Raw genomic sequence first — 17,229 nt, forward strand, 5'->3', positions numbered from 1 at the left:
ACGATGGATAAAAGGATCGATTGTATTTGAGTTTCATTTGGGAGTTCTCTTTTGTTGTTGTTTTTCCCCCCAATTTCTTGTGGCATTTGACATTTGAGAACATTTTATTTTTGCCATTTCTTTTAATGTTTGGCATTTCAATACTTGACAACTTTCAACTTTTTGTATTTTCTTTTGAACATTTTCTAAGTCACCCCAATTAGTAACGAGGGTGCCTTATATTTGAAGTATAGGAGTTTTCATTTTTGTTACTCCTCTTTTCTCTTGATGCAATTGCAAACTTTTTCTTTTCTTTTCATTTCTTGAACTCAAATTTTTGAACAATTTCTTTTTGTGCCCATTCTCTTTGATGACAAAATGTATGGTAGAATATGGATGAATGATGGTTGCATGGTTTCAAGGGTCACCTTGTAATAAACGGTAGCCAAAGAGTTATCACACCACAAGGTACTCTTGACTAGGCCTTAATCCATGGGTCAAAGGATACTAGCATGACACATCCTAGGGTGTTTTACAAGTATTCTAACAAGCAAAGTCTTAAGAACAAAAAGCATCTACTGGGGCCTATATACACTTGTCAAGCTTCCCAAGTAGACGGTTTCACAAAATTTTTCTAACATGCAACTATATGCCATGATGCAACTAACATTTATACATCATAATGCATATGATTCTACCAACTAGTATGCCAAATAATCTAAATGTCATCCTAAATTCACATTGTTTATACCGCATCAATTAAAATAAAGCCACATAGTCATTAACATAAAGAGGAAAAAGGAGATTGGAAAGATCATACCATGCGGTCTTCAATATCCTCATGTCTCGGATGTGGCATAGTCGATCAATGTGAAAAGGATAGACAAACAAACAATATGTACAAGATTACACTACAAAGGAAATGAACATGTTTTTGGTTTTTCAAATTTTCAAATTTTTATGGTTTTCATTTTTATGAAATTAAAGAACATATCTTTGGGGATTTTCTAAATTTTTCAATTTTTATGCATTTTTGGAATAAAAATTCTCATCCCCCACTTTATTTTGGACATTGTCCTTAATGTACATGTAGGAGTAGGAATAAAAAGGAAATACATGTTTTTGAATTTTTTAAGTTTTACGGAAATTGAAGTACAAATGCAATGATATGATATGAATGAATGCATGCTCTAACTAAATGCAATTCTATATGACATATATAATAAATGAATGCAATCTACACTATACTAGATGATGCATGTTTTCTATTAAACTATGGTCACATGATCAAACCTCCCAAACCGATTTAAACACTATTTCTAGTGTAGAAAAGAATAGGATTGGTCATTAGTGACTATGCATGAATTCTAGTCTATATGCAACTATCTACATGAGGTATATCATAATGCAAATTATACTACATGAAGATGCAATATGAAATATAATACAAGTGCATGTGAAGACTAAACTAAATGTAATGCATTATACAAAAGAGAGAGGGAGAGAAGAGTATCATACAAATGAAGGTGGTGAGGTAGGCATCTCTCACTCGTCATCATCATCTTGGGGGTAGCCATACCTACTAGAGGTTCCTCCTTGGTCATACCCTCCTCCTTGACTAGAGTATCCTCCACCTTGACTAGAGTATCCTCCACCTTGATCACCAAAGTTCCCGGCTTGGTTCCCTTGATTAGGGAACAAAAGATGTGGTTGAGCCCAAGATGGTTGAGGGCCATTAGGATCGATGTACCCTTGTTGTGCCATTTGATAATACCGAGGATAAAGGGCCATGTAGTTGTCGACCCTCCCTTCATGCACCCCAAGATCAACTCTATTCATAAGTTTCATCAAGTCATGAATACCCGGAGTATTGGGGATTTGTGGTTCGAATGACGTATGAGGAGTAGGGTACGGTGGGATAGGCATATAGGATGGTGGGGTAATGGGCCTTGCCGGTATCCCACGAGGTTGTGGAGATTGGCGGGGTGCTTCCTCTCTTAGAGGGGGGTTGCCTAGGATTTGTATGTCGAGAAGGTAGCTCGGCCTAGGCGAATACGGGCTCAACCTTGGGTCGGTACCGTGTATATTCCACCCCGACAGAACAATAGAAGTGCACCCTTTTGTGAACCATTCTACACTCCCTTCTTGAGTGTAGGCACACCACCAGTGGTGGTTGAAGACGGCGTCTTCATCAATCAAAGTACTCCCCTTAAGGGGTGTATAAGTCCCATATTGGTTGAACCCGGGACAAAGGTAGTTTGCCAAGATAGTAATTAGACCTCCCATCACGAAGGTCTTAAGTTGGGTGTTTCCTTGAGAGAAATCAAATAATCTCGTAAGCATCTCAAAGGGGGTATTGAAGTTGTACCTCCTTGTCCCCCGGACATTTAGATAGGACTCAAAGAATGTCAAATCGAGGAGAGTGCACCTATCTTGCTCATATCTCCCATTAATGTGTCGCTATTTAAACGTTCGGTGATCCGAATCACCGGGTGTTGAATAGAAAAGATGTAGCATTGTTTTTGGTGAATGAAATCCCTCCCGGAAATAGCCTTCCATAATAGGTCCACATCAAAATCGGAGGGTTTGTTGATGTTGTTTGTTGGCACAACAAGACCGAAAATTTGAGCAAATTGGTCAAGTGATAGGCTATGGTCAATGTTGCACAACCTAAACTCCATACCAACATTCACCCTCGTGTTCGAGACAATACGAAGGCTACTCAATAATTCAAAGGTGAGGCTAAGGTATGCCTCTTCATGGGCATGGAATAATTTCCCTATCCCTAGACCGTCAAAGAACATTTCGGTCTGGTACCTTATCCCTAGGGTTTCTAACACCCTAGTATCAATAAACTGAGTCGGTTCGTAATGCTTACCTAGCAAATTGACGAACTTGGTACGGTGGGCATCGGATGTGAAGAGTACCTCCGGATAGTACTCAAGTTGCTCCACCCCTCCTCTTATCACGGGATGAGGGTTTCTTGGTATCACCATTTGTTGAGGGGCTGAAGATGATGAGCCCCTGCGTTTCTTGGTAGCGGCTTCAACAAGTTTCTTGGCTTTTCCCTTGATGTTCATCATTTTCGATTTGGGAAAGTTAGGGTTTTGTTGTTTTTGTTGAGAAGGGAGTGTTCTGGGGATTAAGATGAGTAGATTGTGTTTAGATAAGATGAGGAAATGAGGGATGGTGGGGGTAGTTTTATAGAAAAGAGGGTAGGACGAGCGGCTTCGGGTCGGGCATGGGCGAATAATCTGAGAAAAGTGCAGGAATCCGAGCGTCTTCGCGTGTGGGACGAGCGTCTTCCCCTAGATGGTCCGAGCGTCTTGCGAGAAATCCGCTCGGATTTCGTTACAGGGTCTTGCCTTTTCTGGGAGCAGCAAAAGATGAGCGTTTTTGCTTTGGGACGAGCAGCTTAATCGGGACGGGCGCCTTGTTTTGAATCCGCTCGGATTTTTTTTATAGTCCCAAAATTTTCTTCAGGTGTCAAGCAGGACGAGCGTCCTAGAAGGAATACGGGCGTCTTTTTCAGGACGAGCGTCTTGTGCTAAAATCCGCTCGGATTCTGCTACAGAACTGGATATCACATTAAGGGAGGCTCAGGACGAGCGTCCAGGCCTCGGGACGAGCGTCTTCCTCCGTTCTTCAAACTTCTCTTTCTTTTCTTTTGCAAGATCGTACTCTTGCACCCTTTTGATATTCCTCCTTATTTTTTTCTGAAATTTTGCTCAATAAGAGTGTAAGAAAACTCTCTCTCACTACTCTCATGTAATAAATTGTAAATGAAAATGCGAAAATGTACAATATTATACAAGGTAAAGGTCCTAGAAATATCTTACAAATGGTGGTTTGAGATAGGACTCCACCAAACTAATTCAAATTGTAGAAATTCTTGTCCATAGAGCTCAAGGCTCTTAGTAGGAGATCAAAAGCTTGTGAACAAGCTCCAAATAAGCATAAGTATGGTTTGCTTAATTTCAAGACGAAGCTTGGCCAAAGGAATTTGTCATTCATTCTTGTTTTCTTCCTCTTCTTGGCACTTGAATATTCATGATGCTTCAAATCAATTAGCCCATGATTCTTGTCATTATAAGGTAAGAAGTATGGTTCATGGTTGTCCAGAGACTTCCACTCACCACCTTCTTTTTCAATTTTGGTGACGATGATAGCATTTGAATCTATCAATCCTTCAAGAGTAGAAGGAGAATTCTCATAACCCTGATGACTGAGTTCCTTAGAAGTTGACATTGTGGGTGCCAAATTTCCACAAGTAGCTTCACGTGCAAGTTTTTCTTTGAGCTTTTCCACCAAGTACCCTTTGTATGATACTTTGACCTTTTGAAGAAGGTCCACCATATCCTCTCCAGCAATCATTGGCTCCATGGTAGGTGTCAAGTAGTCTTCATGAGAAATAGGGAAATGACATTCATCTTCATGATAAGATATCTCGAATGTCTCAAGGATAGGCTCCTCAAGCAAGGTGATATCACAAGTCCATTCCTCTCCCTTATTCCAAAGGTCCTTGTAAGACATGTATTCTTCATAAGCCTCTTTTATGGTCTTGTCATCATCGCTATCTTCATATGAATCATAAGTGAGCGCTTCATGCAATTCTTTCTTCAACATCCCAATGTTCACATCAAAAGACACACCCTCATACTCACAAAGGCTAAGAGTATTTGGCTTACTCAACCTCATGTCTTCTTTATGAAATATCACACTTTCATACTCACAAGAGCTCCATGAGGTTGGCTCTTCCCACTTCTCATTTTCTATGTCAAAAGTTACTACTTCAAATTCTTTTTTTTTTTGATGACGAGGGGGTTGAGTCCCCCCCGGGCCCATGCATTCCCACACCACCACATGGACCATGTAAGCCACCCCATTCGGGGGCTGCAGTGGCCAAGTGATCATCGCCCCAGCTGGTAGTCGAACCTGGGACCTCTCAACGCCTGCATTTCTGCAAGCTTCAAGGTTTAACCCAGCTACCACTGGAAACTACTACTTCAAATTCACATTCATGATCAATGTTCAAAGAATGGTGGGGAGTGATTTCTTGGGATTCTTTCATTTGGGTAATTTGGATCTCCAATTCCTCACCTTGGGTAACAATGCCTTGAAGAACATTGTCCCTCTTTTGGCTTTCCTCTAGCATTTGTTTGAAGAAGTTTTGTTGATCTCCCATCATTTGGAGAATCACATTTTGAATGGGTTCATCTTCTTGTTATAGGTAGGTGTGAAAGTGGTTGTATTGTGTCAATTGAAATCCATTATAGAGTGGGTATTGAGTGGGTGGTTGTTGTGGATATTGGATGTGGTGATTTTGGTGGGAAAATTTGGGGTTGTGGTTAGGATTTTCATTGTACAAATAATAAGGTAGGTTTGTGTTGACTTGCTTCTCAAACTCCCCATACCCATAGTCATACTCAAAGGATCCACCACATACTCCATATGTCAAGTCTTGAGCCATCATAGCTAAGACAAGGAAACAACTACTAGCATGGAAACTACACAAAAACGGTAAGAACAATCCTTGAGGAACAAGTTCCTCATGGTGAAAACAAAATCAAAATAGACAAACAAGTAAGAACTTAATCACATAGCACCATCCCCGGCAACGACGCCATTTTTGACGTGAGCGTGTCGTTGTACACCCAATCAAAACACATTTATATTACTCAACAAACAACTAGTTAGCGGTAAGTCGAGGTCGATCCATGGGACGCTGTGCTTTGGGTTCTAAGTCTATCTATCTCAATTTATGCTAGTATCACGATTGATTTGGGTTTGTAGTTGTGTTCTAGACTAATGCAAGCAATAAATTAAAGCAAACAATGAACTAAGAAATGTAAACAAATGACTAAAAGCACTAGGATGTCATGGGGTTATATGGGATTCATGGTGTTGATAATACAAACATGTTTACAAAGTTGCAAGCAATTAATGTTGTAAAGGAACCGAGTTGGTTTATGTCTTACGGTTCTTAGGAAGACTTGGGTCCCGGAGCCGAATCGATTAGATTGTACAACACCTCCAAGTCGACTTAGTTTCCTCCTAATCACTTCTATGCATGGTCTAACGAGACTCGAGTTGGTTTATATCTTACAAGTCAAGTTGAATATATAAGAGATGGGTAAAAATGTAAGGATTCATAGGCTTAGCATTTCATCAAACATAACATGTGCATATGTTGACATCACAACAAACAAGGAATTTAATTATGAAAACATATTAAATTAAGCATGACTAATCCCATGTTGGTTTCCCCTAATTACCCACTAATCCTAGTTAAGAGACTACTCACTCATTATCATGGGAAACATGTCATTAATGGTGTCAATCATCACAACAAGTATAAACATGATAATAAAATGAAGAAATGAACAATAAAGAGTAAAGAGTAAAGGAATTATACCAAACTTGAGATGATGTAAATAATAAAGCAAAGAATAAAGGAAGAGAACTTTATTGATTGATGAAGGGTTGTCAATCCTCCAATAATAACCCAATAATCTTCAATTACCCAAAAGTAACAAACTTGAACAATAGTTAAGGAGAGATTAATGTGTAATTTGTGGAAAGATTAAAGAGTAATCTATTCTAATCTACTCCTAATCTAATCTAAGAGGAATTTCTAATGTGGAAGCCCCCTTTGATTATCATCAAAATGGGGTATTTATAGTAGTGCTTCATTAGGTTAACTAAGGCTAAACTAGTAATTAACAATTCTAAGTTCTAAGCAGGGAATCGCTAGTATTTCGGAGAGATGGGCATCTTTGCTGAGGACGCCACAACCCGCTCGTCCAAGGGGTGAATCCGCTCGGATTGTTGCATGGGTGGACGAGCGTCTTAAAGGTTTGGACGCTCGGACTCAGGGCTTCTTGGACGGGCGTCTTGGCTTCTTGGACGCCCGGATTCTTCTTCAGAATTCGTCTCTTCGCAAATTCCATATTCTTGCAATGTTAGTCTTTGGTTCTTTCCCTTCCTTCAATACCCGTTCAACCAAGATCGTCAATGTCCTTCCAAATAGACTCAAGAGACGGGAATGTTTCGCCTAATTGCCTCCTTTCCTACAAATCAAACACAAAGCAATAGGAAAGCAAAATAGGAAGCATTTGACGGAAAAAATGGTTATGAGACGCTATAATAATATGCAAAATAGGTTCAAGTTGGGGACTAAATGTGCGCAAATAATGGTTACACCACTGAGATTAGATCTTACTCAACCTACAAATACCCACTTTTCCCTTAATCTCCCCCATTATTAGAAAAAATCGCTCTCTCTCCTCCCTCCACCTCTAAAAAAACCAGAACAAAAAAAAAGAATCGATACAAATTATGAAATTCAATCTTCATCAATTTCGTTCAAGTTGTAGGCTACAAACTTAGTCTTGATCATACTCGTCCAAATTTGTCATCAATTAAGGAGATTTCATCGTCACTTTCGCTTCATTTTCGTATTTCTCTTCAATTTCACTATAGGTAAGTACTAATTTGTTTTTCCAGATCTGATTCTTGTGTTTTTATTATCGTTCTTATCTAATAATAGTTTCAATTTCGTTTATTCGTTGTATATTCTTTTGTACTTATGTCTGTTGTTGTAAAATTACTTGTTCTCTCATTTTTTTTGCCAATAATTTATAAGGTTTTGAGTTTGAGATGAGAATTCTAAATGATTTTGTGCATTTTCATGTTGTTTGTAAGATGTTTGAGTAAGTTTTTTTTTTTATTCAATTCTGTTTCTGTATCTTTGATAATTTCTTGGATTTTGTGGTTAATCTGTTAACAACATTTATTGTATTACTTTAACCGAGTTATTGTATTATTCAAACTCAGTTACTGTATTTTGTAGTTACTTCTTTTGCTATGTTAGAATATATTCTGTTAATAATAGTTATTGTATTGCTTTAACCGAGTTATTGTATTATTCAATTTTAGTTATTGTATTGTTTTAATTTAGTTGTTTCAAATTAGAGTTGTTGTAAGATGGCGTCTTCTTATATAATCTGTTTAAGTTGGTTATAATAATATTACATCTCAATTATTGTATTGTTTTAACTTAGTTATTTCAATTTGGAGTTATTATTGTGGTCTTCTATAATATGCTTATTGTCGGTTATAATAATATGCTTTATTTCTCTAAAATATCCAGTTATTTTATAGCCGTTTTACGGTTATTTCAATACTTATAGGTGGTTATTGTATCTCAGTTGCATAGTTATTTATAACTTACCCCCTTTTTGTTTTTATTTATTTCAGTGAGTTTTTGTTGTCTGCTGGTTCAACCCTCATCAATCGGCAAGACATGGTTCTCGTTGGGAAAAAATACTGGTGGAAGAAACGTGGAAACAACAGCAAGACACGGTTCTCGTTAGAAGAAATATTTTAGACGTTGTATTGGAGATAAACATATGTAATATTTGAGATGTTACTATTGTTAGATGTATTATTTGAAATGCATAGATGTAATTATGATGATGCTTAGATATAATTTGTTGGAGATGTTTAAATGTAATGTGTTGGAAACAATATAGTTATATAATGAAAGTAAGTGGTTTTTTTTAACCTTGTTATATATATATATATATTATTATTATTATTATTATTATTATTATTATTATTATTATTATTATTATTATTTCATTTTTCAGATTTTGCTATTACATTAACCAATCTCAATTATTGATTGAATGAAAATGATTAGTTATGCAACTAAACAAGATAAACAAACACAAGATAGCAATTTGAATATATTTGAGTTTCATCTCAATACAATAACATGATTTACTCATTACAATAATTGAGTTTCTACATTACAATAACTACAAATACCAAAGTTTTACATTACAATAAATGAGTTTCTACATTGGAATAACTACAAATACCAGAGTTTATACATTACAATAACCGAGTTTTTCTACATTACGATAACTGAGTTATTCAATTAAACAAGATGAAAACTAACAAAAAATGACCAAGTATATACATCAAATTTTCCATTGAACGTCAATTACCCGCGTCTATCGTGATTCAACCTACAAATCACCAAAAAGCAGAATATAACTTAACAGAACACCCAAGAAGTAACTAGATTGTAAAATAACTATAACTGACGAGTCAATAACTGAAACACATATAGAATAACTGAATTTATCATTACAATAACCGAGTTTCTACATTACAATAACTACAAATACAAGAGTTTCTACCTTACAATAATTGAGTTTCTACATTAAAATAAATACAAATAACAGAGTTTATACATTACAATAAACTGAGTTTCTGCATTACAATAACTGTAAATACCATGAAACATTATTCTTAGTAAACAACTAAGTTAACTATAAATAACTACATTTTTTCATTAAAGTGACCAAGTATATACATCAATTTTTCCATTGAACGTCAATTATCCGCATCTATCGTGATTCCACCTGAAAATCACCAAAAAGCAGACTATAACTTACCAGAACACCCAAGAAGCAACTAAAAAATACAATACATGAGTTTTGATAATACAATACCTGGGTTAAAGTAATACAATAATCGAGATGTAATGTTACGACAACTAACAAGTGAACATGAAATTTGAACATATTTGAGTTTCATCTCAATACAATAACACAATTTATTTATTACAATAACTGAGTTTCTACATTACAATAACTACAAATACAGAGATTCTTCATTACAATAACTGAGTTTGTATATTACAATAACCGAGTTTCTACATTACAATAACCGAGTTTCTGCATTTGAATAAATATTAAATAACCACGTTTCTTCATTACAATAACTGAGTTTCTAAATTCAACTAGACATTTTAACAAACAATTGGTGTGCTAATCTAGATTACCAACAAATTTTCAGGATTATGATAATAAATCATCAATCAAATGTCAAAGGTATGATAAACAAGCATACTAACAGAGTAGCAATTGAAATAACTCACAAAATAACATATATCGACTTATATAATCTACGTTTACCTTCGTTTTGTCGATTTGCGCTAGGGTTTCTACAAATTTTGGGCAAAAATTAACGATTGATGCATGTATCGATCAAATTGAACGAAGACAATGAATTAATTTTGTGTTTTCGACTTGAATTACTCCAGTTTTGTGAAAATTTGATTGGATTAAGCCATGAATTTGAAGAAAATAGGAAAATATAAGGGAAGAATGAAGAAGCAGGGAAAATTTAGAGAAACGGAAGTAGCAAGATTTAGAGAGAGAAGCAGTTATTTGTTTGTGTGACGTTTGATTATGAGGAATTGGTTTTGTTAGATCAATTGTATATATACTCCCTCTTATTCACCATTTTCTTCCCCTTTCCTTTTTGCACAAGAAATAAGAATTGAATTTGGACTACATAAAACACACACCCCACATGCTATTGAATTTGGACCACACAATTCAACCCAAAAAAGGAAATAGGGAAGAAAATGGTGAATAGGAGGGAGTACTAGCTTTTGAACCCGTGCCCGCACGGACGATCTTCAAAACTGCATTATAAATAGTATTTAAATTATAATTGTAATTGTCATAATTTATACTCCTTCCATTCAACTCCACACTACCACTTTGCTTTTTCACGTTTGCCAACGCGTATTTTACGTGCTAAATATCGTTAGCTACGTATCTGTAAAAAATATAAAAGTTAGATATTTTTAATCTACTTGTAAAGACGAATCAAACAAGATCACACATGAATATATTTTCACTTACGTATTTAGAGAAAATTGAAATTGAATGTTTAATTGTGAATAGTGTGCAAAATAGATAATGGTATTATGGAGTTGAATGGAGGGAGTATATATGAACTCATTTATGTGCATTTAATCGAGTACAGACAAATAACTATTTGTATATCAAACATCAAATGACAGATAATATTTATATTATAATTGAGCTGAATTGACTTGGAGTGAACTAAATTAAATTTCTAAGAACTGAAATTAAATCCAAAAGACCAGGCCTAACTGACCTTTACACCCCTTCTAATTCCTTAAATCTGTAAAATCTAACAGTCAACTACTCAGGACCCAAATCGAATTTTCTCCTGAAGTATAAAGGTGCCAACTCGCTTTCTATGACGCATATGCTATGGAAGCCCCCAAGTTCATGCACTGGATCCGCGAGTACTTGGTTACTTGCTCTCTTTTCTATTACTGCCTTGATGGGTGATGAGGTGATTGTCGCCACTTTACCATCTAATGAGATCTTGATCTTCTGGTAGAGGGTGGATGTTACCGCTTTGGAAGCGTGAATCCAAGGTCTTCCCAGAAGTATGTTGAAGGATGCTTCAATGTCTACTATTTGGAAGTTGATTTTTCGTTCGGTCGGCCCTGTTGCTATGGTCAGGTTAACAAGTCCTACCACTTTTCGTCGTGTACCATCATATGCGTGAACACCTTGGTTGGTAGGGGTCCAATCCGACTCTTTAATGCCCAGTTTGTATGCCGTTTTCAAAGGTATAACGTTAACTGCCGAGCCATTATCTGCCAAAGTCATTGGCACATTCTTCTTTAAGCAAATGATAGTGATGTAAAGAGCCAAGTTGTGATTAGCGCCAAAAGGTGGTAAATCTTCATCTGAGAAAGTAACAGGGTTACTTAGCTTAAGTGATTCTTGGAAGACCAAGTTGACTACGTCATCGGGTGTGGAATTATGTGCCACAGTGAGTTTGGCCAAGGCTTGCAGTAAAGCCTGGCGATGTGGGAATGAGCTCGCAACTAGTTGCGGACCGAAAGATCGACCTTTGTCTTCGTAGTTGCTTTAGCAGATGGTCAGTAGAGGTATCTTCGTTATCATTTGATGTGACAACGTTGGTTGGACCATTCGCTATGGGACCATTTTGAGAAGTGTTTTGGTATGGACGTCCCGAACGAGTAAGGTGGTCTACATCTTGATCCTCACTATTTTGGACTATTTCCTCATTGGCTTTGACTAAGTAGTGTTCAGTGAGATACTCGTCTTCATCGTCGTCGGCCCACACTCCATTGGTGGTAGCAAGTTCTTTCATCCTCATGATCTCGGCCTCCAATTGGATAATTCGGTCGACTAGTTCATCAACCACGACTACTACTTCTTGCATTATAGCATTTTGAGAGAAGCTTAGTGGCGCACGTTCTTTGGGTGTTGCCCGTGGATAATGTAGGGTTGCCACTACACTTTCTAATTCTGAGACTTGCCTATTCACACTCTTTGCCCATGCTATAAAGTCGGTGATGGTAGGGAAATGGTAGAGTAGTTCCCTTCTTCTTCTATTGCATAGATCTCATCTTCGACTGGAGAAATGAGGTGTGAATAATCTAAGGTAGATTCTTCTCTTGTAATCATCAGAACTCCAAGAGGATTCTGAGTATTGTTAGGCTTGCCTCCAGGCGGTATTGGTAGGCGACCATCTTCAATCATGTCTTGAAGCACATTTTTTAGTTTGTAGCATTTTTTTGTATCATATGCCTTGCCCTTATGATATTCGCAATACGAATTCTCATCCCAAAACTTGGATTTATTTTCCGGTTCAGGTGTAGGTCCTATGGGTTGAAGCTTACCCTGTTTCATCAGTCTCTTTAGAGCATTAGAGTATGTGTCCCCGATATTTGTGAATTTGCTTGGTGGGGTACTTTTCTTAGATGGCTCGAGAAGGTTAACTTCATCAGTCTTTCTAGTAGAGCCGTAAGAACGACTTGTTGAGCCTTGGTATCCACGACCTACCATTTTGGACAAGGGCCCTTTACGGATGTCATCTTCGATCCTTGTTCCTAGTACCGTTAAGTCTTTGAAGGTCTTAATGTTTTGGTACCTCAAATGACTCGCATAGATGAGTTTTAGATTGTCCACGAATTTCTCCACGAGGGTAGCTTCATCTGGACGTTCAACAAGTTGGGTACTAGTCTTCCTCCACCTACTTAGGAAGTCGGTGAAACCTTCTTTGTCATTTTGGGTAAGAACCTCTAAAGTGCGCATGTTGACTTGGATTTCGGCATTATCCTCATATTGCTTAGCGAACTCAATCGCGGCATCTTCCCAAGTGGCAATCTTCTTATGCTCTAGAGAATAAAACCATTGTTTAGGAATGGTGTCGAGAGATGAAGGAAAGATCCTTAGGAACATCTCGGGTTTAATGCCTTTGATAGACATGTAATCCTTGAAAGCACGGATATGGTTCAAAGGGTTTTCATGTCCCTTGAATTTCGGGATATCCGTCATGTTGAAGTTGGTTGGCAATTTGGAGCTCACGGCCTCATACTTGCGATTGTTTTCCCTATAGATATCATCCCCTTTGAGAAACATCAGTTGTTCCTCCAAGTATTGGGGTCGCTTCTCAGCTGCAGTCGGATCTGTGGGAGGATTGACCTCTTGTGCTCCCACAAAAGGTGGTGGATCTTCACGCGCTAAGTCATTCACAAAATCATGAAGTATTTCATTTTATGCAGGAGGCAACCTAGTTTCTACAGCAACAATTCGGCCCTCGATCGTGTTGAGGCGATTATTCACTTGGTCTTGGCTAGTTTGGAGACGAGCGAGCGAGGCTAGGATTAGATCATTACCATTCGGTGGTTGTCCATTGGCACTTGCGTGACTAGTTCCAGGCATCTTGAAAACTGGATAAGAGATCGACGATGAATCAAAACACGATCGACCATTCTAGCACACTTACTCAAAGAAAAGGTTTGACTTGTGAAGTGGTAGTGTGCCACTTGTGTCAAGTGAGCATTTTGAAGAAATGACAAGGTTTGAAAATGGTGGTCCTAGTCAACTGTAGTGTAGTAGTAGGAGTGGACTTGAAGTGAGGTTTTGAAATGGGTTTTGAGGCCTGAATTTTGACTTGACAATTGGACAGAGTTTTGACTGGTTTTGCGCTAATATTAGGCCTATATTCGAAATTTTTACATTTTGAAAGAAATTTGATTTTTACAAAAATCGTCATGGTTTTGTTTAGAAATGGTGGTCCCATATGGTACAAGCATTTATACAGGCATTATAACGGGATGCTGAGTGCATTTAAAAGGGTTTTGGCTTAAAGGTGGGTTGCCATACCGAACAATCAAACCCATGGTCTGTGGAGAGGCTCGTACCAAACAAGAGTAAGGCCGATTCCTAGTCCATTTCCTCGAGTAGTGAAAGTCCTTGATACAAACAAGAGTAAGTATCATGGTATGGATGACGTCAATCGCTATCCATCCTTAGGCCCAAATAAGAATTTGGACCGTCTAGACGGGACGATTGGTCGAATGGGTTGGGTTGTGCCTAGGAAGGCCAAATAAAACGATCTAGGAAGACCGAGTTATGAAAATCGACAACTGTCTTGTACAAACTATTCCCTAACCTTGTTCAAGTTTCACCATTGGCTACACGTAAGTGTATTCTCCCCAGCGGAGTCGCCAAACTGTGGACGCGGGCCCACGGGGGCGAAAAGCGAAGCAAGCTTTTCTTTTGTTGCATTTGTGGAGTCGCCACCAATTTATTGTGGAAAATTGGAAACCGTTCGAATACCTCGTGCCATGTCAAGATACAAAGTAGTGACATGAACACCAAGAACTCGTTACCCTTAGCATTCTATGTCTAGAATGACTCTCGTGGATGCCAATGACCACAGATGTTCACAAAGATCTGGAGTAAGGGGTGAGGGTACGTATTAGGAAGCTCTTTTGATCGAACACCTAATCCCGCCCGCCTCGATAGCGGCCTCTACTAATGATTAGGGAAGTTATCTATACTCGATATGTTGTCGATTTATATGCATGCAATGCAACATCCATTAGATTAATCCTAGCATAATTAACTAAGTTGGTAGACACGTAGTTTAACATACAATAATGTCGAGGTAGAAATTTAGGATCGATTACTTGTGAGAGCATACAAGCAATACGACAAAGAAATACAATAAAAATACAACAATAGAAAATTACAATAATTACATTGGATTTAATTGATTTATGTCGAAAATACATTCAAAACGGATAATTTGGGAAAAGAAAGAATAAATAAATAAACAAACAGACTATTAGGTGATAATACAAATAATAGTAAATTAATACGTAATTAATAAACTAGGTCAAAGCAGAAACGGGAGTTCAGAGACAGAACTCAACCGAGAATAGGCGCAGCAGAGCTGCGTCCCTTGGAAGAGGCGCAACAGTTGCTCCATCTGTTCCTGGGTTGAGTTCTGGCTGTGAAGCTGGAACTGCATCTCGTTAATATTCGTAGGTAAATTTAATGCTTGATTATATTATTTGACTCGGATAGAAGTGATATAACAGATTATTTACATATGATTGAGGTCATAAAAACGATAAAACATGGATAAAAACTAATTAGAACGAATTATTTACGAGGTTAAAAGAGATTAATTATAAGAAATAAACAAACTAAACAAATTAATTAGGTTAAACAAGTTGTTAATGATGAACTAATGATGGTGACGATGAATAACGGATGCAAATATATCAAAGAGGAATTCCAGAGATTCAGTATTGATGAATCGAATCTCTAAAACCCGAATTGATTTTAATGACGAAAACCCGCAAATATGGATTATAAGGGATTTAAGTCGGGAATTTAAAAGATGAATTAAATAATAATGAATTACATGTTAAAATTATTATACTCAAATTATTATGTTAAAAGAACATTGAACAATTGAAGACGAAACAAAACAATAAGACGAACAAAAGACGAAGGAAGAAGAAAGGAAGCAGGAACTGCGGCAGCCTCAGGAAGAGGCGCAACAGGTGCTGCGTCCTTTCTCGACGTTTGTCTCCTGATAATCCATAAAAAGGGTTTAAAACGATGTTTTAAAATCGGTTTTTTAAACGTATTTTCGACGTAAATCTTACAATTGTGATTACGAAAATAAAGAACAGTAATTAAAAGAGAAGGATTTACACCCTCAGACTTACATGTTTGACGAAACGAGATAAACTAAGTTAACGTTTAGTGATGCTCGACTCGAATGTACGACGAAAGTGCCCTCTTAGAGGAATTAAATAGATTGATTAAGTTGATTGATGTGGAGTTGGTCAAATTGGTCGGTCATGCAAAACGAGGCTGGTACTCAGAAGGATCCGAGCTTACGTGGTCGAAAGTTCAAGGACGTAGACGCCAAAAAGTAAGAACGTGGTTTAGAATGCAAAGGGAGAAGAGAAGGGCGGACACTCGCGTGAGAAATATGTGAGACCGAAGGTCTTTATTTATACTAATCATATGGAGGAAATTAGGGTTTTCGGAGAAACTTTGGAAGTGAATCTCGAAAAGATACGAAAAATACGCAGAAAAAGGACTGAGGAAGAGGCGCAGCAAGCACTGCGTCTCTTGGAAGAGGCACAGCACCTGCTGCATCTTTTCCTCAGTGGTTTCCTCCTGCAGAAGAAAGATTTCCGTGTTTCTATTATGGAATAGCGGATTAATCTTATTTCCTTAATATTTTATATGATAATATCGGGATATATGTTACCAAAGATCAAAATATTGGAAAATATATGGAATAAAAATATCCGGAACGTTCCAGAACATTCTGACTCGGCATTTTAAACGGTTTATTAGAAAATAAAGACGGTTTTTGACCCGGACTCCAAATGTACTCTAATTACTGCAAAAACGACCGTATCAGCGCATAGATGGCGACTATGAGGTAGACACACGTGTTTGAGCGACCACATGACGATAAACTTACGAACTGTCACAAATCGTTCCGCGTACCAAACATGCAGCCCAATCATCACCGGGTGGTTTGCGGGAGGTGCAGAAATGAGGTATCTACAATATTCTAAAGTAATCAACAAGATGAGTGTAAATTAATGAAAATAAAGTAAAGCAAATAAAGGGGTTTGTAAACAATTGATTAAAGGCACTAGGGTGTCATGGGTTCATAGGGGATTCATGGGAGTAGATTATACAAACATGTTCTCAATTAGATGTAAGCACTTATTATTGTGATGGGATCGAGTTAGTGTATGTCTTACAATCCCTAGGAAGGTTTGGGTCCCGGAGCCGAGTCGTCTAGACTGTACAACACCTACAAGTCGACTTATTTCTTCCTATTCAACTCTATGCATGGTCTAATGAGGCTCGAGTTGGTTTATATCTTACAAGCCTCATTGAAAAGATAAGGGATGGTAAAAAAATGCAAGGATTCATAGGCTCGCATTTTATCAAACATAACATGGGTAACACCCCACGATAATTGAAGAGGTCCATTGATAGGCTTAAATGACTAGTGCTTAAAGGGATTGAAAGTACTACT

The sequence above is a fragment of the Silene latifolia genome, chromosome X, assembly GCF_048544455.1.
Source record: "Silene latifolia isolate original U9 population chromosome X, ASM4854445v1, whole genome shotgun sequence".
NCBI classification, from domain to species: Eukaryota; Viridiplantae; Streptophyta; class Magnoliopsida; order Caryophyllales; family Caryophyllaceae; genus Silene; species Silene latifolia.